The sequence below is a fragment of the Podarcis bocagei genome (assembly GCF_964188305.1).
Source record: "Podarcis bocagei genome assembly, chromosome: 14".
Taxonomy (NCBI): domain Eukaryota; kingdom Metazoa; phylum Chordata; class Lepidosauria; order Squamata; family Lacertidae; genus Podarcis; species Podarcis bocagei.
In genome coordinates this window covers 27,623,902-27,648,431 of record NC_138139.1, presented here as the reverse complement: position 1 = coordinate 27,648,431, position 24,530 = coordinate 27,623,902, and the positions used below count along the sequence as shown (strand labels likewise).

General features: G+C 47.5%; 1 protein-coding gene and 2 long non-coding RNA genes across 4 annotated transcripts in view; 1 reads left to right on the top strand and 2 right to left on the bottom strand.

Moving 5' to 3' along the window:
* SMAD6 (SMAD family member 6) overlaps positions 1 to 24,530 on the bottom strand; it is a 56,309-nt gene that overhangs the window by 9,675 nt on the left and 22,104 nt on the right. The gene's annotated exons all lie outside the window — the stretch shown is intronic.
* LOC308573926 lies at positions 9,876 to 23,726 on the bottom strand. 2 transcript variants are annotated; one of them, XR_014002241.1, is made up of 4 exons: positions 23,430 to 23,726; positions 22,201 to 22,868; positions 21,125 to 22,134; positions 9,876 to 10,747 (listed from the first exon to the last, which is right to left on the bottom strand). It is a non-coding gene; the product is annotated as an uncharacterized lncRNA (long non-coding RNA). The 2 variants fall into 2 exon arrangements; XR_014002242.1 differs by lacking the exon at positions 9,876 to 10,747 and having other exon boundaries at positions 21,045 to 22,134.
* On the top strand, positions 10,746 to 18,613 carry LOC308573914. The gene is made up of 3 exons (XR_014002225.1): positions 10,746 to 13,667; positions 18,236 to 18,405; positions 18,549 to 18,613. It is a non-coding gene; the product is annotated as an uncharacterized lncRNA (long non-coding RNA).

Here is a 24,530-nt window from a genome sequence, read left to right as displayed (position 1 = left end):
GGATGCTCAACATTCGCCATCCAAGTCATCTCAGGAAAGAAGGGTTTCTTGATTTGAATCAGTGTGCAGTCATTTCTTTCTCTTATTGTTTTCATTGCTTGCTTGCTTGCTTTGCATACGGTACAATGCTACCACACTTTGGGGTTGTTAGTACAGTGGTACCTCGGGTTAGTCACTTCAGGTTACAGACTCTGCTAACCCAGAAATAGTACCTTGGGTTAAGAACTTTGCTTCAGGAGGAGAACAGAAATCGCGCGGCAGCAGCAGGAGGCCCCATTACCTAAGTGGTGCTTCAGGTTAGGAATAGTTTCAGGTTAAGAATGAACCTCCAGAATGAATTAAGTTCTTAACCAGAGGTACCACTGTAATGGCGATTAAGGAAATTTTAAAAAGGAGGAACAACAACAACAACAACAACAAAGCAGTGCTATTTTGGATGAGGGCTTTTGCAGGCCTGTGATCCTGTGACCTCAGTGCAGCCTTTGGCAGAGGAAGAGGGGTGAGCCGAAGGCCTAAGTAAAACAACCCCCTCCCTCACAAAAACCGACACCAGAGGCAGAGGAAAATCAGAAATGGGTGTGTGTGAGAGAGACATCTGATCTATTTGGCCATTACAAATCAGCAGGGTACATAAAGATCTGTGACTCAAAGTTCTTATTCTCTAAGGTTTATTTCCTTAAGAGGTCCTATCAAAAAAAAAAAAATTTTGGGGGGGGGGGAGCAAGAGAAGAGAAGCTAGGCAGGACGTGACAGCCACTTTCTCCCCCCGCACACCGACAGAGTTGGTGGCGGCCATCGCAACACTGTTAGGAACAAAACAAAGCCGGAAACAAAACTGCACGGTTCACATTTTTTAAAAAACAGAGCAAAGGGGGGGGGGGAGGGAGCAGGCACACACAAACATGGGATTAAATCAGCCCATCTCTAAGCTGGCACCCTCCAGATGTTTTGGGCTGTGATTCCCATCAACCGCCTCAACATCACGGCAGTGCTGGCAGCGGGGGCTGATGGGAGTCGTGGTCTGAAACATCAGGAGGGCACCAGCTTGGGGAAGGGCTGAGTTGAGTCAACATCTGCAAAAGATATCCCCGCCGAACCAAAGAGCAGGATTTCATTAAGTAAATTGCAACTTGGCACAAATTCTGAAAGAAAAAAAGGGGTGGGGGGGAAGCCACAGTCAAGCCTGTAATTTAAGCCCCGCTTTCAGGGTGATGGCATGACTGCAACAGACTCCGGCTTCCAAGCTGACTTGAAATAAAATAACCGCCTCCCCCCCCCCCCGGCTCCTGCAAGCTCCACCTCAATGAACCACAATGTTTGCAGGTAATTATAACATTAGGAAGAGCCTCCCTGCTGGGCAGATAGAAAAGAGAGACCGGAAAGTAGAGAGAGGATGGAGCCGCCATTGTCATCTGAAACAAATTTACCAAGTGACCAGGAGTGTAACTCTCTGGGGAGAAGCTTTTGACCACAGGGGTGAGCTCCAGAGTTGCTCAGCTCGGCAGCTTGCTGTGCTGGCACACCTACCCAAAAGCACACAAAAACTGAGCGTGCAAAAGGGAGTCAGCAAGGGCTGAAACAGTAGTCCAGGAGCCAGAAGCAGGTGTGCAAAGTCAGTCCAACAGGACGTTCAAGCCCAGGTTCAATTACTTTCCCCAAGCCCCAACCACACTGGAAACAGAATTAGTTTGCTGCAAGCCGAGAAGGCGGTTTGATAATGCTTTCCATTAGTCTGGTTGCTTCTTTCAATGCAGTTGTGCGAAAACTGGATGCAATCCCTTCCAGTGACTCAGCAGTGTGCAAATGCTCCCCACCAAAAGACCAGGAGGAACCTCACCAAAGGAAAATCACACACACACACAAACACACAAAACAATGCCACCTAAAAATAAACCAACTTGCTATCAGCTCGCTGCCTGCTGCTAGTGGGCATGCTTTTTTGCTTCAACCCTGGCAGAAGATTTCAGCTCTCCCAAAGTTAACAAAAACAACCTTCCAACTTTCTGAGTTAAATGCAAAATTGGTAGGGGAAAAAGAAGGAGCAGCAGCAGCCCACATCACCAATTATTTGCTTAGACTGGGCTTGGCTTCTTGCAATTTTCCTGGCACTTAAGACTACAGTCTGTTATTTTGGAAGGCTCTCCACTGTATACAGAGCTCAGAAACCAGCAAGCTGACTTCCTCCGTGGTCTAAACATCCGCATGCCGTCCCTAGCTGGATAAAACTGTGCACTTCAGGAAACAGCACAAGAACCCTCAGTAATTCTGTGTGCGGAGAACAAACAGGCATCACCAAGAAAGCAAAAAAGCTAAAGCAAGATTTCTAAAGCAGAGCCTTTCTGTGATCCATTCAACAGGGGGTTGTGATTGCAACACAAGCCATTTTATCCGGCTTCCAGAATATTATCTAATGCACCCACTGGATGCCTGAGGATCTCAGCACCACTCCTCAAATGAACAAGCACCTGACCCTTATGATTGCAGAGATGAGCTTGTTAGGTGGGGTGGCCCAAGGAGCCTGAGTCCTGGATCTTTTGCTCTGGGCCCTAGATGTGTTGCTTCTTCCTACTTTCGGGAGGGGGGGGGCTCTACCTTAAACATCTTATTGGGACATCCAATGAAGCTGAATGTTGGAAGATTCGGAGCATAGAGAAGGGGGGGAACTTCATCATACAGAGCATAGCTCAACTATGGAACTGGCTCCCAAAGGAGGCAATGAAGGCCATACCTTGCACTGCTTGAAAAGAGGGTTAGATGGATTCTCAGAGGATAAGGGAATCAATGGTTACTAGCCATGGTGTCTATGCTCTCCCTTCACTATCTGAGGAGGTCTGCCTCTGAATGCCAGTTCCTGGGAAATTCGGGTGGGGAGAGTGGCTGTTGCACTCAGGTCCCACTTGCAAGCTTCCCACTGAAGTATTGGGTTCGCCATTGTGTGAACAGGATGCTGGACTAGACAGGCCATTGGTCTGATACCGCAGGGATCCCCTTACGTTCTTAAAGGCTATTGGGTAACCCACACAGCTCAATCACAGAGTCCATACTTTGCATGCAGAAAGTCTCCCTTTTAATTTGCATTCTCTTCCGTTTCCCTTCTAAGGAAATTAGAAGGCAATTTCAAACATTTACAGGACTTGTGACTTGAACTGGACTTTTGGAGAGGCATCTAAGCAACAGAGGATTATTCTCTTTTAACAGCTTTTGCTTTCCTTCTTAGACTCATCAGCCCATCATTATCCTCCAAATTCCCCTCCTCCTCTTCTGATGTGCCACTTTGCAACAGAAGGTGCTCTCCATAAATCAATAAAGTGGTAACGTTTTCCGCCAATGCCAAATGAGATCTTAAGTCTAATAAAACACAGCTGAGTGTTTTATTTGATCTGACCAGTTACTCCTCACTTGCTCTTGTGGAAAGTAATGTTCAGGGTTACTAAATTTTGGATTGGTACTGAGGAAACTATTGCCCCTGGCTGGGGCTGGGGGGGGGGGAGTTCTGGTGCAAAACATCTGGAGGGCACCAGGTTGGGAGATGCTGTTGTGACAGGAAAGAATGAAGCACGCTTAATGGATAGGGAAAACGGAGACCATTTCATAAAGCGAGGACAAGAGAACTCTTAACTCCTAATCTGAATTTGCATGGTACAAATCCAAATACAGTGGTACCTTGGGTTACAGACGCTTCAGGTTACGTGATTTCGGGTTGCACACCGCGCTGAACCCGGAAGTACCAGAATGGGTTACTTCCAGGTTTCGGCACTCACACAGAAGCGCCAAATCGCAACCCGCGCGTGCGCAGATGTGGCACTGTGGGTTGCGAACGTGCCTCCCGCATGGATCACGTTCACAATCTAAGGTTCCACTGTATGCAAAGTGCAGCTGACTGAGCATCATTCATGGAAAAGATCTTTGGTGATAGTCAATCCGCAAGTATGAAGGATCCTTTTGCCTGTAAATGTGAAAGGAAAAGCCTGTTTGGATGCTCCTTTTTTGCTCTGTGACCTTAAAAAACAAACCCTCTCATCAGGGCTAATACTATGTTCTGTCACTAGATGTCACTATTCTTAGTTTATAATTTGTCTACGCTTTTCTCTAGCACAGAAACAGAAGGAAAATGTACAGCAAAGCCTTGATACACTAGCATAAATTTATTCCATTTGCAGAAATGTGGGTCCTCCGGATAGCAGAATTTGGACTTTGGTATGGATTGAGAGAATATTTAATAAGCAGGGATAACTGAATGGAAAAACCCGACTCTTATTTCAATGGTCCTTTAATTTTTACATTCCCTATGTGTGTTTGCCCTCACAACTAGCCCTGTGAGGTAGGTGATGGCTACTTGGGTTCCCCATCCCCCGATGAGGAACTGATGCTAAAATATACAGTGACCTGCGTAAAGCCACATAGCAAGACTACTGCGGGTGTAAGACTTGCATTGCAGTCTGTCAGATGTGTCCATCACATCAGGGTACCGGCCGGCTATCATTTTCTGCCTGGTTGATAAACAGTGTGAGTCCCAACGTTTCTCAAGTCATTCAACCTGTTTCTTTGTGAGCTTGCCAGAGGCATCTGCTTGGCCACTGTGGGAACAGGATGCCGGACTAGATGAGTCTTTGGCCTGATTCAGCAACCAGCCTCTTATGTTCATTTATACCACCATCTGAGAGGGCAGGAATTGGGTCCTCTGTTTGCAGAGCAATTTCAACAGGACTGGAAAATGTAACTGGCTGTTTGCAAAGGAAAACACACACACACACACACACACACACCACACAGCCTCTTCCTCCAACTCAGACTAGAGAACCTCTGAATGTCCCAAAACGGTTTTCAAAACCGGGTAGCTTCCAAAAAAAACCATTCAGATGCGGCAGGGGGCATGAGGTTACCACAATATATTAAAAATAACAACAACTAGCAGTGCCCTGAGAAATGCAAGGAATGCGGGAACATTGGAATGATTTAGCAGGAGAAAACATTATGGGAGTGCAGGACTTAAATGCAGCCTTCTCTCCACAGAGCCCATGCATTTGAAATGCCAAATCGCCACTGACATTCCTCATGTACCATCATCTCACAGCAATACAAAGTCATATTCTGCAGGGCAAATAAACACGTTTCCTCTCTCCCCTCAACCCCTTTCCTCAATCTCAGCTTTTAAAATAAAATAAAAAGGCTAATTTCTTAAACTTTATGACTCTGCTCCGCTTGCAAGAAAGAAACGGTATTTGGTGCCCCTGCTCAGAACTGCTGACATTTCAGGGGAATGAAGTGACCGAGCAAATTACTGCGAAGTCCCCGGGGCTTTCCAGATGGAAACTGCACTCATTGCTGACGTGTTTGGAGGTGCAGAGTCTTTTTTCCCCTTTGACGCAAGCGAGGGCTCCCGGTAATGGAAAAAAGGAGTCCGGTCTGTCACTTTGTCACTTCATGGTCCTGTGGCAAAGTGCAGGGGGGTTGTGGCCACCTAGGGCTGGTGGGGAAGGAGAGGGGCACTGGAAATTGCCTGAAACCAATTCCTCCACAAGGAAACTTCCAGAGGGGGCAAGAGCTGTGTGTCAAATATAATGAAGGGGCTTGCAAGCACACGTTCCTTGAGCACTTTGGCCTGGCCGAAATGCGTCCTTGGAAAGTGAAAATGCCTCTTATTTTCCTGGATGGATGTTGGAGAGGTGTGTTTGTGGCTTGTGCAGAAACCACTGGCCTTTGTGTGCCTGCAATCCAGCCTATTATGCAAAGGGTAGGGGGCACACCCATGGATAAACCTACTTTCGCCAATGACATGTGCCCCCCCCCCAAAGTTCCCTATGAAGAGATGTGTCCCTTCCTGTCCCCTGGGAGATGCTTTCATGGTGCCCAGAGTCCAGTTCAGCAGCTGCAACACTTACACAGAAGGTAACTTAAAACGTACAGACACCCCAAACCCCACCACTGCCGGGTCAAAGGCAGGACAGCTATGGAAGGGTGAAGGGGAACCAATGGTGTTTATTCCCTGTAAACTCCAGTAAGCAATGGCAGAGGCACTGGGCTGGGCTAGTGGGGAAGACAGGGAGCCTGAGAGTAGGTAGCACCACAGCAACTAAGTCCAGTTTTGTCCTCACTGTTAAAATCTACAAGTACGACCCCTGGGATGAAGAAGGAGGAATAGGGCTGAGCGATATCAAGTTTTCAACGTTGTGAAGCATCACCAGCTAATCACTGTGATACATCACAATGTTGAAAAGGAAAGAACACTTCCGCTGGCCTTGAAAGGCACCAGGGTGAAGTCACTGCTGCCAACGCCTGGCGCAGGAATGAAGGAGGCAGCTTGCCCACTCGGTCGGAGAAGCTAAGGCAACAGCTGGCAAGTTCCACTCGCAATATACTGCTGGGTCAAAACACCATTGCGATCTGGCCCTCAAACCTGTCCTGGATGATGTACCAATACATTGCCCAAGCCTAGGGAGGAAACTGGCAGGCAGGGCCACCCCCTGGTCAGTAAGTGAGTGGCTGGCTCAGGGCAGGCTGAGGTCAGCGGGGTAGGGCCCCCATTTGCCCCAGTGGATCTGCCTCCATGATGCACAGTGAATATGAGAGCACAAGAGTTCCCTGCCAAATGTTAGCACAGCTAATCAAGAGCACCAGACCCCTGGAGTCCTTATGGCCTTGAGGCTGGCCTCTCCAAGGTTGCTTTGTCCCAATACGGGCAAGAAAGGTTCTCAGAGAATGTGTAGTCTATTGGGTCCAAAATTAGCCTCTGGAAAGATCTGTGTTTGGGTTGTTCCCAAAACTACTCAGCCTGTCCTGAAAAGATAGCTGAACTAACAGCTCCGACCATGACTGAAGGCCTACCAAGTGCGTTTGTATAAATTTCAGGAAGTACTTTAAACATTTACACAACAAGTCATTTAAAGAGAAACCTGTTATGTCTCAAAAATGCAACCGCTAATCATTCTGGAGTTACCATCGGTCATTTCAGGCTTCCTTCCCCCGGAATATCTCCTTTTCAAGGACAGAAAATAAAGAATTGCTAAGGAATCTTCCTTTCTGGGCTTGAAACCTAACTATCTATATTCACAATGAGCCATATAGGAGCCTCCAAGCCAGATTTCGCCAACCTGTTGCCCTCTATGTGTTTTGGATGACACCTCCCATTACAACAACAGCTGGGTCTGGTGGAAGCTGTGGTCCAGAACATCTGGAAGGCACCAGAGTGCTAAGAACAGCTGCTCCTTGGAATCAAGAAACATCAAAACCTGCTTGTGGGTTCCTGTTTCTCTGGCCCCGGAGACTATATCAGAGAAGGGCATTCATCCATTCTTGCACGCTTTATAGAATTCGCAACCTATTCAATCTCCTGCTTCTTTCCACAGGAGGGGAGCAGCCTGGGATACTTTGACCAGAATTCTGCAAAGAAAAGAAGACAGACAGAGAGGAGGGCCAACGGTCTGGATGCTGGGTAAAGGCAAAAAATAGCCCCATTTCACAATTTCCTTAGAAACTAAGAATCATATGTGGCTGCAGATTCCAAGTTTCTATCAGGGCCCAATGTGGGGCAAGAGAATGTGAGAAAAGGCTGAGTGCTGGATCAGGCCAAGAACCCCTTCATAGTCCAGTATTCTGTTCTCACAGTGGCCAACTATGTGCCCCAATGGGAAGCTCCCACTGTACTTTCCAGAACCTCCAGGCCTGCCGGTTACTGGGCCTAGCAGAGTCTGACTGGGCAAGGAATGGGCTCTCCTCTTTGGGGTCACGGCTTCTGATCTGCTAGGCCCATCTGTCCTGTCCTAAAATTTAGTTTAATCCCCCTTTAAATCTATTTCCATTTGCTACCAGCACCACAACATCCAGGAGTGAATTCTGTACATAGCATAACAACCAATTTACTAGGCTCTACTGACAGTCATCGAGTAGATGTTTATAGGATGAATTCCACCGGGAAACCCCATTAAGTCTTAACCAGAGACCTTCAGCTGGCCGTAATGCAACCTTCAGCTTTTAACAGGGAATACGGAGCATCTTGCAAAGTGGTGCCGCCAAGGAAATGGCTAGACCTGAAGTAAGAACCCCATCAAAGAAAAGGAAATGCGTGCCCAGCCTCTGCTTGATCATTTGCCTAACTCTCTTGACTTCCACCTGCAGTACTCTTCCCAAAAAAATGAGCAAAACTTGAAAGCCTCCACATCGCATCATTCACTTGCAAGGAGGGCCCATCAGCTATGCTGGCATTCCAGCTGATGACATCATCGCAAAAGGAAGAAATCTGATTTCCACCAGGGGGGAAACTAAGCAATTCTCAAAATAATCATCTGCACCCCAACTTTTAGGCAGCTGTTCTGTTTCCTCCATCAGGCTTTGTCTCAGGACAGTGTTCATTAACAGGGTGCCCTCCACGTCAGAACCAACCAAAACGTCACAAAATAAGTTAGCATGCTTTTGAGATCTCCAGAACCCTTCATCAGGCCGGATTCTGAACAAAGCAGTTTTCAGTCTCAAAACTGGTGAAATAGGGGTGGGTGGGTCCCAAAGCAAGTTTTTAGTATTTAAAAGAGGAGCAAGAGTGATGACAGCGAAACGAACTACCTCGCAAGGTAGCCGGACTCTCCTTCATTGGAGGTTTTTAAACAGAGGCTGGACAGCCATTTGTCAGGGATTCTTCAGCTGTGATTCCTGTATTGCAGGGGGTTGGACTAGATGACCTTTGGGGGTCCCCCTCCATCTCTTACGATTCCGAGTTTCCACTACCGGAAGACAGGACACAAATCAACCAAGGAAACAAACATTTCTGCATAAAGCAACTTGTCATCCAGGAGTGCCGTCTCCCAAAATGACGCTGAGGAATTTTAGCATCTCATTGCTCCACCGGGGCTTGCTCCTCAAAATCTGGTGCCACTTCTAAATATTTCAGATATTCTTCCAGCCATGGAAATTAGGGTTGTTGATGGAGGTGCCAGACTTGGGGTGGGGGGAGAGCATACAAACACCAACTCAGCATGCCAACATACAAATAACGCACCCTGGACCTTACAGATTTCCCATTAAAAATATGAACCAAATCTTTGAACACAGAGATGCTGGGGGGCTGGCTATACTCCAGCCCCACCAATATACGCCCAATGTTTATGATGTGCAACAGGGAAATGGAAAGACCCACAGACAGTTCACGTTATCAAATGCACAGCCAAAAACATGAGACAGGTAATCCTCTTCTGAATGAACGAAGCTCGATTACAGATAATGAAATATAGAAACGCACATCCTCCTCCAAGTATTACATCACCATCGATTTCTAGATAGCTGGAATCTCCCGCTGATGGATTCATAGCCAGCTCCTCCCTACCAATCAATTTACAACTGCTGCAAGGTTGCTGAAATGCTGCCTCGTTTTCTACTTTTTTTTTTCCTTTTATGAAGCCAGGATGGCTGCTTGTATATGCAAATGCAGTGCCGAAATCCACAAAAGATTCCAGCGCGTGCAAAATACCGCTTTGGGAATTCACGTTACGCCCCAGGCAACATGTGTTTACATTAATGTGAATGGGGGAAAGGCGCTCGCGGAGGGGAGGGAGGGGTGGAGAGTGCATGAAAACAGTGAGCATTTCAAAAGCAACAGACCCAGGAGCAGAGAGCTGAGGAGGCTAGGAGCTCCGAAAAAGGCCGCCGGGCAGCATTAAGGAACAAGCGAGGAACATGCAGCAGCAGAAACAAATGCCAATTCCAACTCCGCCAGGCCCCTCTCTGCGAGCACAGTTTTTGCTCCTGCCTTCGAGGGGAAAACTCATTTTCATAACCAGCTGTTTTTAATTGTGCATTCTTCACAGCATGCCTAAATAAGTGGGGGGGGGGGATGGAAAGAACGCGGGGCTGACGGGGGTTTGCAGGGTTGGCGGGAGGGTGGGGGAAGAAGAAAGATCAGGGCTTTAAATAATTCTGAGCCGACTTGGACAAAAGTTGAGTGGGCTAGAAGGATGCAGAATTTGCCACTCTGGCCCTGTGAAAAGAAATATCCCAATCTGCAAGCTCTTTTCTGGCAGTCTTGGCACAATTATCCTCACTTAAGAAGAGAGGGCTCAGCGTCAGCATATTTAAGAACATGAGCAGCAACACAGCTATAGGACTCAACTCCCTCCCTCCAGAGCCCCAGAACACAAAATGGCTGCCACTGGAGGAGCAGAAGGTGTATATCGGCTGCCTCCTATACCCGAGAGAAAAGGACAACCGAATTGATCAAGAGGATGGAGAGACAGTCCTATGAGTAAAGGTTGCAGCATTTGGGACTTTTTTACTTTAGAGAAAAAGGTGAGGAAGAAGCGACACAACACAAGTTTACAAAATTATACCTGGTATGACGAAAGCAGGCCGAGAAAAAATTTGTCCCTCTCTCCTAACGTTTCATTACATTACACAACATTACAGCTCATGAGAATCCAATGAAGCTAAATGCTGGACAATCTAGGGCAGGAAAAAGATCGTTAAACTATGGAACTCACTCCCACAAGAGGCAGGGATGGCCACCAGTTTGGGTGGCTTTAAAAAAGGAGTAGGCAAATTCATGGAGGACAAGACTATCAATGGCTGCCAACAACAACATGGCTATGCTTTGCCTTCAGAGTCAGAGGCAGCTTTGCTTCTGAATCCCAGTTGCTGGAAACGCCAGGAGGGGAAAGAGCTCTTGTGCGCAGGTCCTACTTGCGAGTTTCACACAGGCATCTGGTTGGCTGCTGTGAGAACAGGATGCTGGACTAGACGGGCCACTGGCCTGGTCCAGCAGGCTCTTCTCATGTACAGTGGTACCTTGGGTTACAGATGCTTCAGGTTACAGACGCTTCAGGTTACAGACTCCGCTAACCCAGAAATATTACCTCGGGTTAAGAACTTTGCTTCAGGATGAGAACAGAAATCGTGCGGCGGCAGCGCGGCGACCCCATTAGCTAAAGTGGTGCCTCAGGTTAAGAACAGTTTCAGGTTAAGAACGGACCTCCAGAACGAATTAAGTTCTTAACCCGAGGTACCACTGTACTTATGACTTTGCACCACTCCATTAGCAACAAGAACCAGGAAGAACGGCAGAGGGCACATAACAGTCTGAGCCACATTTCTTAGAGCTAATGGCTCCCAGTTGTGGCATCTGGTTGGGGTAGGGGAGAAATAACCAACAACTCGATGACAGGAGCCACCAGGAAGTCAGAACATTCTGGCCAATAACATTAGTTTATTTTGTACATTTATCACCCACCTATCTAATGCCAAGAACCCTCCCTCCCGGGGGGGGGGGGTGAGCCCATGGGGTTGCCCATCCAGCCACTGACCAGGCCCAGACCTGCTTAGCTTCACCAAGGTGGTGGGTTCATGAGCCTTCAGACCACACCTGGGGCTCTATCCTGGGGTGGGGGAGCAAAGAAGCAAGGAGTTTGGAAAGGGTTTCAGTCCAGAGACTGGCCAGCTCACAAAAATAATGCTGGATAATTTCAAAATGGATCCCTATGTTTTCTTAGACACTCATAAATCTTTTGGTATCTGCCGCCAAAGCCACCTCCTTTGGGATAATCTCAACTTCCCTGAGAAGAGATGTGAGTGGCTAACCCAGATTTCACCAGCCTGGTGCCTTCCCTGATGTTTGCTGAACTACAATTCCCATCAGCCCCAGCCAGCACAGCCAATGGCCAGGGGTGATGGGAGTTGTAGTCCAAAACTGCCTGGCGAGCACCAGATTTGTCGCCTGCATAACAGTGATTTGCGGAAGGCCAGTTTGTGAACCCACAACCCAAGATAGCCTTCACAAGGAACAACTCCTAAGAACATAGAAGCCTTACGTCTTGGAAGCAAGAAGGAGCAGCTCTCTCAAGCCACGGAGGCTCTTGCACAAATCTAGCCAGTCGAGCACCAGGCACCTCTGCCCAGATTGCTTTGCATTCAAGAAGGAGCCTTGGCTGTTCCAAGCACAGCTGAATCCAATTTCAGATCACCAGATTCATATCGGTGGCGCTGAAATGGAAAACACTAAGGGCATTCTCAAGTATGTGTGGCTGCAACAATCTGAAAACTTTTTTATATATATAAAAGGGGGGGGGGACGTATCCAGAGGAATTGCATGAAATGTTTCTACCAATAAACAAGCCAAGTACTTTCGCATACCTCTGTTGAGGTTGGCCTTTGGTGACAGGGAGAAGGCTGAGAGAGACATGGGAGGGGGGGACACACTTAGAATGGGGGTCTTGGAAAATAAATCCGAACAGCTGGAAGGCATCGATGCGAAGGATTCTGCACTTCTAAGACCCACACAAGTGCACTTCTTGCAGAATTCCAGAAAAGCACCTCCGCTGTCCTTTTCGGAGTTTTCTAATGACTGAAAAGAACATGCTTCTTGTTCCTACATGTGCAAAGGTCACATTAAAACAGGGGACGGCAAGGTTTACCTCGCCTGGGCCGGTTCACTCCTGCAGAGATCACTTTGGGGGCGGAATGCGTCTGTGCAGACGCGATGTCTGGCGCTGTGGAAGAGAGTCCCTGCTCCACGCTGCACCACTTTAGCGCAGCGCACAGGGACTTGCCGAGTGGGCAGCTCGGTTTGGAGGCAGCTCATGGGCCGTTTAAACAACCCCCGTGGGCCAATGGGCTGCAGGTTGCCAACCCCTGTATTAAAACCTCACAAGCTAAAGTTTGACGATTTCTTCGTAGCTCTAGTTGGAGGCTCCCCAAGGCAATAGGACTGTCAAGTGCTGCTCTACCCATAACTCCCACTACTCAGCACCCCTCACAAGACTGAAAAACAGAAGATGTGCCTGCTGGATCTAGTCTAGCATTTCAGATGCCCATTATGGGAAACCTACAAGTGGCACCTGAGCAGTCTCCCCTCCTGCTCTTCCCATCAGCTGGTATTCAGAAGCATTCCTGATTTTAAGCACTGGCAGCAGAGCATAGTCTTCATGGCTGGTAGCCATCGATAACCTCCTCCTCAATGAATTTTTCTAATCCTCTATGAAAGCCATCCAAGTTGCTGGCCCTCTCACTGCCTCCTTTGGGAGTGAATGCCGTAGTTTATAACTATGTGCTGCAGGAAGAAGTCCTTTCTGAAACTTCCAACTTTGCTGGATGTCCACTTCCCAGCCTGATCCACAGTTTCCTTTCACTGAACCCCTGCACTCACTGGCAAAGGACACATGACCCTAAGTGGATTGGGCAACACAGTCAGATAGGTGGGCTACAAATATGATGACGAGACCCCAAGTACTGTATTCAGGAGAAAGCTGAGTGTTTTTTGATTTCCCCTTTTCATTTTTGCAATTCTATACTACGGTTACCAGATTTTTTTCAATGAATCCGGGGACACTTTTCAATTTCAATAGGAATGATAGGATTTTGTCAGGGGACTGATTTGTAAATCTGGGGACTGTCCTTGGGAAACAGGGATGTCTGGTAACCTTATTCTATACAGCCTATCTGGGACGTAAAATTAAGGGTGTCTTAACAGGGAATGCTTAATCAGTGTTTCCAAGGAAAATGCTGTGACTGTTTACAGACAAGTGCCATTTGTGTTGCAATACCCATAACAACAGAGGAGCTTAACAGTGCTTTCACTGTTGTCCGTGGGCTACCAGTGGTCCACAAACAGGAAACAAGGGGCGAGGGGACACCAGTGGAGAAGAGCAAGAAGGGAAGAAACAGAGACATCAAAGTCTGGAGAGAAGCATAAGGTAGGCAAACATTCCTCATGCCTTATCTAAGAGACCTTTGTTGAGAATGACATCCATCCAACTCTGGGGAAAGGGCCATCCATACCTTTGCATGCAGAAACTTTCTGGAACCTCCAGGCAGGGCTGGGAATACTACTTGCCTGAACCCACCAAAGTCAATGCCAGCCAGCTAATGGGGTGCCCTCCAGTTCTTATTGGACTACAACTCCCATCATCCCTGACCATGCTGGCTAAGGCTGATGGGAGTTGTAGTCCAACAATATCTGGAGGGTGCAATGTTGGCTACCTCTGCTGTTCACAATATTATGCTAGGTGCTTTGTATGAAGAAGTCCTCAGGTCAGTACCAAGCATCTTCTGGTATGCTGGGATCCATTTCATCTGAAAGTCTGCTTCCAGTCAGCATGGACTTTATTCAGCTAGATGGACCAATGGCCTGCCTCAATATAAGGCAGCTCTCTAGGTTCCTAGCTCTAAGGGCAGCTCTCACCCCAACCATATCATGGGCATGGTGGCATGGGGATCCAGAAATTGCATGTGCTTTCACCCGGGGATAAGGAAGATCCGAGTCTTGGAAACCATTCCTGGAAAACAGTGAGCCCATTGCCCCCAACATTTTCCACAACAATGGCGTTTGATAAATAAAAAAGCAAACCGAAAGGGGAAAACACACCCTGCTCTGAGGCGGAAAGGCAAGCTACAGCCAACAGCATTTCCCAACTGTAAAACAAGGTTCACTTTATTTATTATTTTGAAAACACAAATTACTTCCAAAAGCAAGAAAGCGGAAGGACACAGCCTGCCGGAGCTGGCCAATTGGCCGGCGCTGGGCCAATCCCATAAATGTTTGGCAGTCAGCAGAATACAGAGCCCTCTTCTATTGAAAAGGGGGCTAGTGACTGCTATCCGCCCCCCCCCCCCGCTTTGCATTCCCGGCGGATTCATAAAACACTTTTCAGATTTCAGAATGCACTTCCTCAGCCTGTCCAAGTTTGAAAGCAAAGCCTGTAGGAAGTGGTTGGTCTTAACCTTTTTTTGCTATGGAGAGAGGTTGGGGGGGGTGAACTTCTTCCACCAGCTATCATAGAATCTCATTGGAAAGCATCTTCAGACTTCTCCTGGGCATGAAACCAACAGGGTAAAAGTCCGTAGCTCGGGGGGGGGGCATCAGCCTTGCATGCAAAAGGTCTCAGATTTCACCCCACACAGTATCTCCAGGTAGAGTTGGGAAAGACTAAGAACTAAAAACCCTGGAGAGTTCCTGCTGGTCAAAACTGACAAGAGCAACTACAGGGATCCATGGTCTGACTGGTGCCTCTGTCCACACTAGACACTTAAAGCATTATTATACCACATTAAACCATGGTGTCTTCCACCAAAGAATCCCAGGAGCTGTAGTTTGCTAAGGGTTTGTTAGGAGACTTAGTCCTCTCCCAGAGCTAAAATTCCCAGGAGGAGGACTGACCGCTAAACCACTCTGGGAATCGTAGCTTGGTGAGGGGCTCTCCTAACAGCTCTCCGCACCCCTAACCAAGTACAGTTCCCAGGATTCCTTGGGGGAAGCCATGACTGTTTCAAGTGGTATGAGGTAAAGTGCAGATGGGACCCAAGCAGAGGGCAGCTTCTTATGTTCCTGACACCAGGAGTTTCCACCCATGCTTTTCTGGGCATAACCCTCCCTTTAGCTCATCTGCCGCTTCCACCATTTCCCACATAAAGATGTAGATTTCTACTCCTAACTTAAGAGTCCCAGGTGTGCACCAAAGTAAGCTTGCCAATGGAGGGAGTCACTCCCTTGCACATCCCTTTCATCAGTGGAATCAAAACTGCCCCCAGTAACAAAAGCTTTCCTTTCAAGTGAGATGTGTTAGAAGGGTGCAAGCAGTGGCCTGGCTCACACTTATGGCTTTCTCCTCTTGGAGAGTCAATAAAGTTGAGGTGCATAACATCCAGGGACTACCAGGTTGGTGAAGGTTGCATTCAACTGTGTGCCAGGGAGGCAAGTGTGCAACGCAACCCAATGTATGTGCCCTCAGACCACTTGACAGGATGCCAGGGGGACAAGTGCCTGTGTGCCACGTTTAAGGTTTTGATTTATTTATACACCGTTTGATTGTTTAAAGAAAAGAAAACATGAAAGTGGTTTACAAAAAGAATAAAGCAATAATATTATCAGTAAAGGCAGTTAAAAGCAACAATTTAAAACATTTATGTGTGTAGAATTTTGTAAGAAGAAATTATATATATTAAAGAATTAAAAGCAACTCTGAAGAGCGATGAAAATGCAAGTCTACATTCTACGTATCTGGGTAAGCGATGGGTAAATAAGATAGGCTGCTATCACTCAAGAGATGCCAAGGGGAGTGTGGATCCAGGACAGGCGGACAGAGGGTTCTTGGCTGAATAAGGCTCAAGATCTGAACACAAGCCCAGCCTCTGGGGCCTTCAGAGGCTGGGTTCCATTGGTTGCCAAACCAGCTAAGAACAAAGAGCCATGGGAAAGACTACAGCCAGCTACTGTGCCGACATCATCCCAAACTGTCTTCTCCTTGATGCACATTAGGCATGAACCATCTGCCTCCAGATCTTGGGCCTAGCTTGGCACACACCGTCACTTCTAATACCAGGGTGTGCCAAAATGCCATGGACTTCAAAGTGCTTGCTTGTAACAGCACCCAAGTGGCAAACCCAGCCAAGACAACAGCAAGAGGGAGTCCCGACAGGTTGATGCCCTATCAGGAGGCATGGTGAAAGTTGAAGAAGGCAAACAGTCTCCTTGAGCTCGATTGAGGTAGCCAATGCATTGCATTCCTCCAAATCCCATCAGCACCAGCCAGCATGGCCAATGGGCAGGGATGTTGGGAGGTGCAGTCCAAACATCTGGAGGGCACAAGAATCGTAGAATTTTAGAGTCATCTAGTCCAGCCACCCTGTAACGCAGGAACCTTTTTGCCCAACATGGGGTTCAAACCCACAAGCCTGAGATTAAGAGTCTCATAGTTGTGGGGAAGGCTGACCTAGATGGACCAATTGTCTGACTTTGTCTAAGGCAGCTTCCATCATAACTTCCACAATGGCTGCATTCCTTCCTCTGAATCAAATCCAGGAAAGCAATGCACAGTACAGCATCTTAGCACAGTACGATCAGATATTACGTGGGGTGTGTGTGTGTGTTTCAGTTCCAAGGGTTCTATATATACACAAAAATGCGCCTACTCAAAAGGCCTAGTAACCCAAACCCCATGCAAACATCTGGGGGCTTTCGGAACTGGCACACCGGCTCCAGAAACCCTAGGATGCTCTTGCGAAATCGCACAGGGCTGCCCACATCCATGCAAAATTTTGTAGGAGCATCCCAAACCCAGCAAGAGGTGAGAGAGCAAAGCCATCTCCATGCACTGGATGGTTGTGGGATTTCAAGCAGCCTTCAACTGCGCAAGTGGAATAAGCGTAAGATGTCATGGTACTGTATGTCCTACTTAAATCTTCTTTGTATCACCAATGGGCACGTATAAATGCTTGTTTCCCAAACAAGAGACTGCTATGGCCATTCAGATCTAGACATTTGTAAGGGGGCAGGGAGGGAGTCTAAGAAAGGCTTTCTATGCAAAGTACTTTTGTCCTGACACAAAAGCTAAACATCAGTTTGACACATTTCTATCCATCAAACCACCACCCTCAGAACTGGAAATTTCCTCATCTGGAAAAGGTTAAAGAAGACCTCCCTCCTTCTCATGCTCTCTTTAGGTATATACCTTTTTTTCAGATGAGCCATTCTCTGATTCTTTATTTTAAAAACTGAAATAACAATGTGTGTGTGAATACAGCCAATGGAAACGCAGGGTTGATGATGGGCTGGTGTCCCGGGGTCTGGCTGAAGACTGTGTTCCTTCATCTATATATTCTTCCCTTCCTTTTACCACAACAAATCTGACCGTCCCCATAAATCCGCAAAATGCAAATAGCAGGTTGCTCTGTACATTTTATAGATTTGCATAACACATTTCTAGCTTGGAAATGCAAATTATCTCATTGCAAACATTTCAGCTTCTTTGTGTTCCCTCTCTCTCTGAAGGGCTGTCACATGGCATATGGAGCAAACTTGTTTTCTGCTACTCTGGAGGGCAGAATTCATATGGAAAAATAGGAGATTCCAACTCAACCTTAGGAAAAGCCTTCTGATAGTAAGAGCTGTTCCAACAGTGGAATGGACTCTCTCAGCTGCAATTCCTGCATTGCTGGGGTTGGACTGGATAACCCTTGGACCCTTTTCCAACTCTTGTGATTTCCAATTCTATGATTTTACATCTGATTAGAGAGGAGGGGGGATGAGAAAAGAATCGGAACAGTCTCAGGCCAGGTTCCGGAAAAGTTCAAAGCTGTCGGCAGCCGAACCAGGAACGGCCAACGCTGTATTCTCAAGAGCTGAATCGACACAAATGCCCAGTGTTCCAGGGCAGCAGGATTCAACCGCCAGAAATTCTTTGAAATTATGGGCGTTTCTCTGAAGTTCTCTCCCTTCAGTTTGTTTTGGGAGGGTTTTGATTTTCTGCCCCCTTTTTTTTAAAAGGTATTCTTCCGCCATCTCTGACTCTCCAACTGGGCCCCCCCTCCCCCCTCCTGAGACCCGAGCTTTCTCCCAAAAAGCAAATTGCTGAGTTTGGATTTGGCACCTCCAGGAAGAGGAGGCACCTTTGATGAATACCAAGCGGGCAGACTTCAATCGCTTCAATGAGAGCCGTGCGTTTAATAAGTTATTTCCATGGAAAAACCTTGGTCACAGAGTTTGGAGGGAAGGCTTATAAACGCCTCCCCCTCATCAAAGCGGCAGAGGGATGGGAGGGGGGGGAGTTACTGTAACTCTAAATAACTTCTCTCCACAGGTTTCCAGAAGAACTCAAGAGTTTCTCCTATATTACTGACCTGGTTCTTAAGCACGATAAAAGAAAACAATCTTTGACCAGCAAACGCGTATATACCCCTAGGACAAAGGTGGAGGGACCTCAGATGCAGGAACTGAATGTGGCCCCCAGGCATTTCTATCTGGCCCTCGGAACTTTCGTCATGACACCCCCTCACTGTGACCCCACTTTTCACCCTGAGTGCTTTGTCCTAGCAGAATTTACATCCTTCAGCTCCCATATTGCCCATTGGTTGTCCGGATGGAGAAGAGAGGTGTGACTGTGTGTACAATCACAGAAGTAGAATAACAGAAACATACAACTGTAGAATTGGAAGAGACCTCAAAGTTCATCAAGTTCAACCCCTTGTGATGCAGGAATCTTTCACCCAACATGGGGCTCGAACCCACAACCCTGAGATTGGAAGTCTCTTGTTCCATTGTCTGCTCCAAGCACTTTAGCCTCTGGCTCCACTCACTACTAGCTTGCATGTGGCCCCTGAAAGGCTGGCCAGAAAGGAACGTTCCCCAGCCCTACTCTGTGCCTTTACTTGCCTAAAAGCATGGGGAAGGGAGTTGGCCTGGGAGGGCACCTTTTATTCTACTAGGGTTTGGGTTTGTTTTTTTTACTATTTCTCATAGTCTGCTCAGGCTTCTAGTCCTCAAGGACGTGGGATCCATGATTAATGAAGCACCTTTTAACACACTATCTCGGCAAAAGGCCTCTCCTAGCCCTCCTATGCAATGATCTTGCCAACTGGCGTGGATTTGACTGCTGATTGGCTTATGCTGAGGTTTTAAGATGCAGTTCACTGGCTCTGGGATTACGGGGTCAGCGGAAGCTGCACTATCCTGAATCAGGCCCATTGGTTATCAGCTCTGCTAAGTTTCAGACAAGGGGTAATTCCCAGATCTATCTGAAGGTGGCAGAGTTCCTTCTGCATGCAAAACAGATGCCCATGAGCTGCAGCCCTTACTGCTTGGAGAGCCTTCAGACAAAAAAGCAGTGTAGAAACAGACTGTTGCCATCAACACCATCATTCTCCCCCACCCCAAAAAGCAAACCAGTGTGGTTCCAGGCAAATTCATCTTCCCAACTGACCTCTTTTATAAACCACCTCTCTGATAGGAGATTGGTCCACTTCATAAGCAAAAACATGTTCCACTATTGTGGGTGGTGGCAGCCCCTCCCCTGCTGGTCCAATTCACCAATTCACACACCCCCAGCCCCCAAACCTGGTGCCCTCCAGATGGGCCTGATCCAGCAGGGCTCTTGCAATGTTCTTAGGGTATGTTCCAAAGCCCCTGCCTCATCAGTGGAGCTTGGAGCACAACATCTAAGAGAGGGTCCAGTGGCGGCTCTACCTCCTAGGTCTGCCTTCCCCAACCTGGTGCCTGGAGGACACACAGCCAAGAGAAGGCTATTCTAGGGCAAGTCACATTTAGCTTTTTGCTCTAGACCAGCTCTTCATTGTTGATGGGATGGCAGCTCCCACACAGGGCTTTCTGGCTGTTCCCTCATTGCGAGAAGTGAGGTTGCGGAGAACCAGACAGAGGGCCTTCTCGGTAGTGGCGCCCGCCCTGTGGAACGCCCTCACTTCAGATGTGAAGGAAGTAAGCAGCTATCTTATCTTTAAAAGACATCCGAAGGCAGCGCTGTTTAGGGAAGTTTTTAATATTTAATGCTGTATTGTTTTTAACACTCGATTGTGGCTGGGGAAACTCAGCCAGATGGGCGGGGTATAAATAATAAATTGTTGTTGTTGTTGTTGTTGTTGCTATTATTATTATTATTATTATTATTATTATTATTATTATTATTATTATCATCATCATCATCATCTTGAGAGTCCCATGGACTGCAAGAAGATCAAACCTATCCATTCTGAAGGAAATCAGCCCTGAGCGCTCACTGAAAGGACAGATCCTGAAGCTGAGGCTCCAATATTTTGGCCACCTCATGAGAAGAGAAGACTCCCTGGAAAAGACCCTGATATTGGGAAAGATGGAGGGCACAAGGAGAAGGGGACAACAGAGGACGAGATGGTTGGATAGTGTTCTCGAAGCTACCAGCATGAGTTTGACCAAACTGCGGGAGGCAGTGGAAGACAGGAGTGCCTGGCGTGCTCTGGTCCATGGGGTCACGAAGAGTCGGACATGACTAAATGACTAAACAACAACAACAACAACAACATTATTATCATCATCATCATCAATCCCACACAGATTGGCCAATGCTCTGGGTTGATGGGAGCTGCCGTCCACCAACATCTTGAAGGCCGCAGGTAAGCCCACCTGTGGCCCAGGCAATCTTTTGTTGTACTTGCTTGAGAAGGAAGTGTGCAAACATCGTCTGATCATGGAGGAGAGGTGGACTATTGACTACTTGCCGCGATGGCTAATCTCTGCCTCCACAATCGGAGGCAACAATGCTTCCGAATACCAGTTGCTGGAACTGCAGGAAAGGTGCCGCTTTCAGGTTTCCTACAGGTATCTGGTTGGCCACTGTGAGAATAGGAAGCTGGACTAGATGGGCCACTGGGCTGGTCCATCAGGAACATCTTAATGTTCTTCTGGCTCCACACTTTTCAGGATTCTGGGAAAGCTTACACCACAATAACAGATTTTTGTTTTTGTTTTGAACCACAAGAATAAAAACAGCAACGCTCTTGGAAATTAACACTTTCCCCCACTGCCTTGGTTGAATTTTTTTCTCATCAGAGAGAAAAGACTTTGGAGGCCTGAGAAGTCACTTTTGCCCGGAGCTCCAAAGAGGGTTAAACGTTTTGTGAAAACAAAGGGAAGGAATGTATTCTTGGAGGGGAGGGGAAGGAGATTCTCCCCCTCCTTTATTATTATTTTTTATAAAGCAACAAAATTGCTCAGTCATGCTGTCGCTCTGCGATTTTCATCCAAAATGGTTTATGGAATCGTTTGGGCCATATGGGGAAAGCGCCCACAAGGGGCAAAGAATTTTTACTTTTTTTGGAAGCGTACTGGAAAAGAAATGCCCTTTTATTTCCCATCGGCAAAATAGGTCCATAGAGGGAAAAATGTTTAATATAAAAACATCTGAACGAAGTATCCCCAGCTACTTTCTTTGCTTACTCTTCCCTCTTCCCCCACCATGCCCCCCCCTTTTTTTTTGCTTCTAAGTACTACTTTTTGGCAACGGACACGTTACCTTGTCAAGAAGACTTTTTAGCCTGATTGTAACAGGGTACGCAGAGAGAGAAAGGCCAAATAACATGAAATGAAGGGGAAGCCCAAGGAGGGAATCTACATCCTTTAAATAAGAATAGGGCAGAGATGCAACCGCTTGTAACAAAGAGGCCTCCTTCTTCCTCTCATAAAGGCCCTTTCATATTGTGTCATCATTAGGGGACTTCTCCTTTTGAGACAGGGGCTTCTACGTGATTTATTTATTTAACTTATTTATTAAATTTGTCAGTTCTGCTTTGCCACCCAAAGCGACTTACATTACAACCAAACATCAACGGACAATTAAACCCCACAGAGATACATTAAAACCAAGAGGAAAGAGAAGTACTTTAAAAGCATCCCATCCACTGGAACATCTATGAAACGAGCACTCTCCCTCTTATAATATGTGGCTGGCACAGCTGTTATTCAACCTTCAACGCCAGTTAAAGACATACAGTGGTACCTCTGGTTATGGACAGGATCCATTCTAGAGGCCTGACCATATCCTGAAAAGTCCGTAACCAGAGGTGCCCTTCTGTGCATGTGCGCATGGCAAAACCCAAAAGTATACACTTCACAACCTGAAGTTTACGTATCCAGATACGTAAGTAGAGGTATGACTATTTATTTATCTGACCAGGCTTTCCGAAGGGGTCGACAGGAGGGGGCCTGCTGCACATGGATTGACGTAAGAACAGCCCTGCTGGATCACAGCAACAGCCCATCTAGTCCAGCATCCTGATCTCACAGGAGCCAACCAGATGTCTGTGGGGAACCTGAGGGCAGCATTTAAGAGTAAGAGTCCTATCCCCTTCTGTGGTTTCCAGCAACTGGGTTGGTGGACGTTCTGTTGCAGCGCTGTGCTCTGGTTATGTACAGCTCCTTTTTCAATCATGTTCATATTCATGCTATTGCTGTGAGCTGCCTGAACCAATATAGCAGTGGTTCTCAACCTGTGGGTCCCCAGATGTTGTTGGACTACAACTCCCATCATCCCTGAGCTCTGGCCTTGCTAGCTAGGGGTGATGGGAGTTGTAGTTCAACAACATCTGGGGACCCACAGGTTGAGAAAGGCTGCAATAGAGGACAGGCCAGAAATCTAAATACAGTGGTGCCTCGCAAGACGAAAAGAATCCGTTCTGTGATTCTCTTCGTCTAGCGGTTTTTTTCGTCTTGCGAAGCAAGCCCATTGAAGGATTAGCGGATTAGCGCTATTAGCGGCTTTTAGCGGCTTATCTGCTGATCGGATCAGCTGATAAGCGGCTTAGCGCTATTAGCGGCTTATAGAGGCTTTTAGCGGCTGATCTGCTGATCGGATCAGCTGATAAGCGGCTTAGCGCTATTAGCGGCTTATCTGCTGATCGGATCAGCTGATAAGCGGCTTAGCGCTATTAGCGGCTTATCTGCTGATCGGATCAGCTGATAAGCGGCTTAGCGCTATTAGCGGCTTTTAACGGCTTATCTGCTGATCGGATCAGCTGATAAGCGGCTTAGCGGCTTAGCAAAAGGGGGGAGGGAAAAAACCAGCAGGAACTCGCAAGACATTGTCGTCTTGCAAAGCAAGCCCATAGGAGATTCGTTTTGCGAAGCACCTCCAAAACGGAAAACTCTTTCGTCTAGCGAGTTTTCTGTCTTGCGAGGCATTCGTCTTGCGGGGCACCACTGTAATAGGGCATGTTCTTCGGAATGGAACCTCGGGCCCGGGGTCTGAATGTGGCCCTCCATGCCATTCCATCTGGTCCTCAGAACTCTTTGGGGGCCACACACCCTCCCCAGCCTTGTATCACACCATCCTTGACTGCTTTTTCACAGACTGGAATGTGTCCTGCAGGAGAAAATTTAGCCCCACCCACTTTGCCACTCCCCCCACCACGGGCATGTGATTTCTCCATGCCTGAAGCATGCCCAGAAGAGAATGCACCTCTCAGGCTGGAAAAGGTTCCCCTCTCCCTCGATCTGGTTTTCCCCTCTCCCTCGATCTGGTTTGGGGACGCATGACTTTGCTGAACTCAAACCAGTGCTTGGATGGAGGACCTGCTAGCACCTGCCCCACCTGAAAGCCAGTAGTTGGGATTGTCAAGACTAGGACACAGAGGATCGGGGTTCAAATCCCCACCATGCCAGGAAGGTCACTGGGCGTGACCCCCAAGGTCACTGCCTCTCAACCTAACCTACCTCGTACGGTTGTTGCGGGGATTAAATGAGATGGGGAAGAAATCATGTGCGCCACTGTGAACTCCTGGGAGAAAAGGTGGAATTATAAATGCAACCAACAACTAATAATAATAATTTATTATTTAAACCCCGCCCATCTGGCTGGGTTTCCCCAGCCACTCTGGGCGGCTTCCAGCAAAGTATTAAAATACAGTAGTCTGTTAAACATCAAAAGCTTCCCTAAAGAGGGCTGCCTTCAGATGTCTTCTAAAAGTCTGGTAGTTGTTCTTCTCTTTGACATCTGGTGGGAGGGCGTTCCACAGGGCGGATGCCACTACCAAGAAGGCCCTCTGCCTGGTTTCCTTGTAACTTGGCTTCTTGCAGTGAGGGAACCACCAGAAGGCCCTCGGCACTGGACCTCAGTGTCCGGGCAGAATGATGGGGGTGGAGACTCTCCAACTAAATAAATAAATTCATTGGATTTCATGATGCCATGCTATTGTTGGGGCTACTAGCCATGATGGCTATTGCTCTGCCTCTACAGTTAGAGGCAGCAATGTTTATGAATACCGGTTGCTGGAAACCACAGGAGGGGAAAGGGATCTTG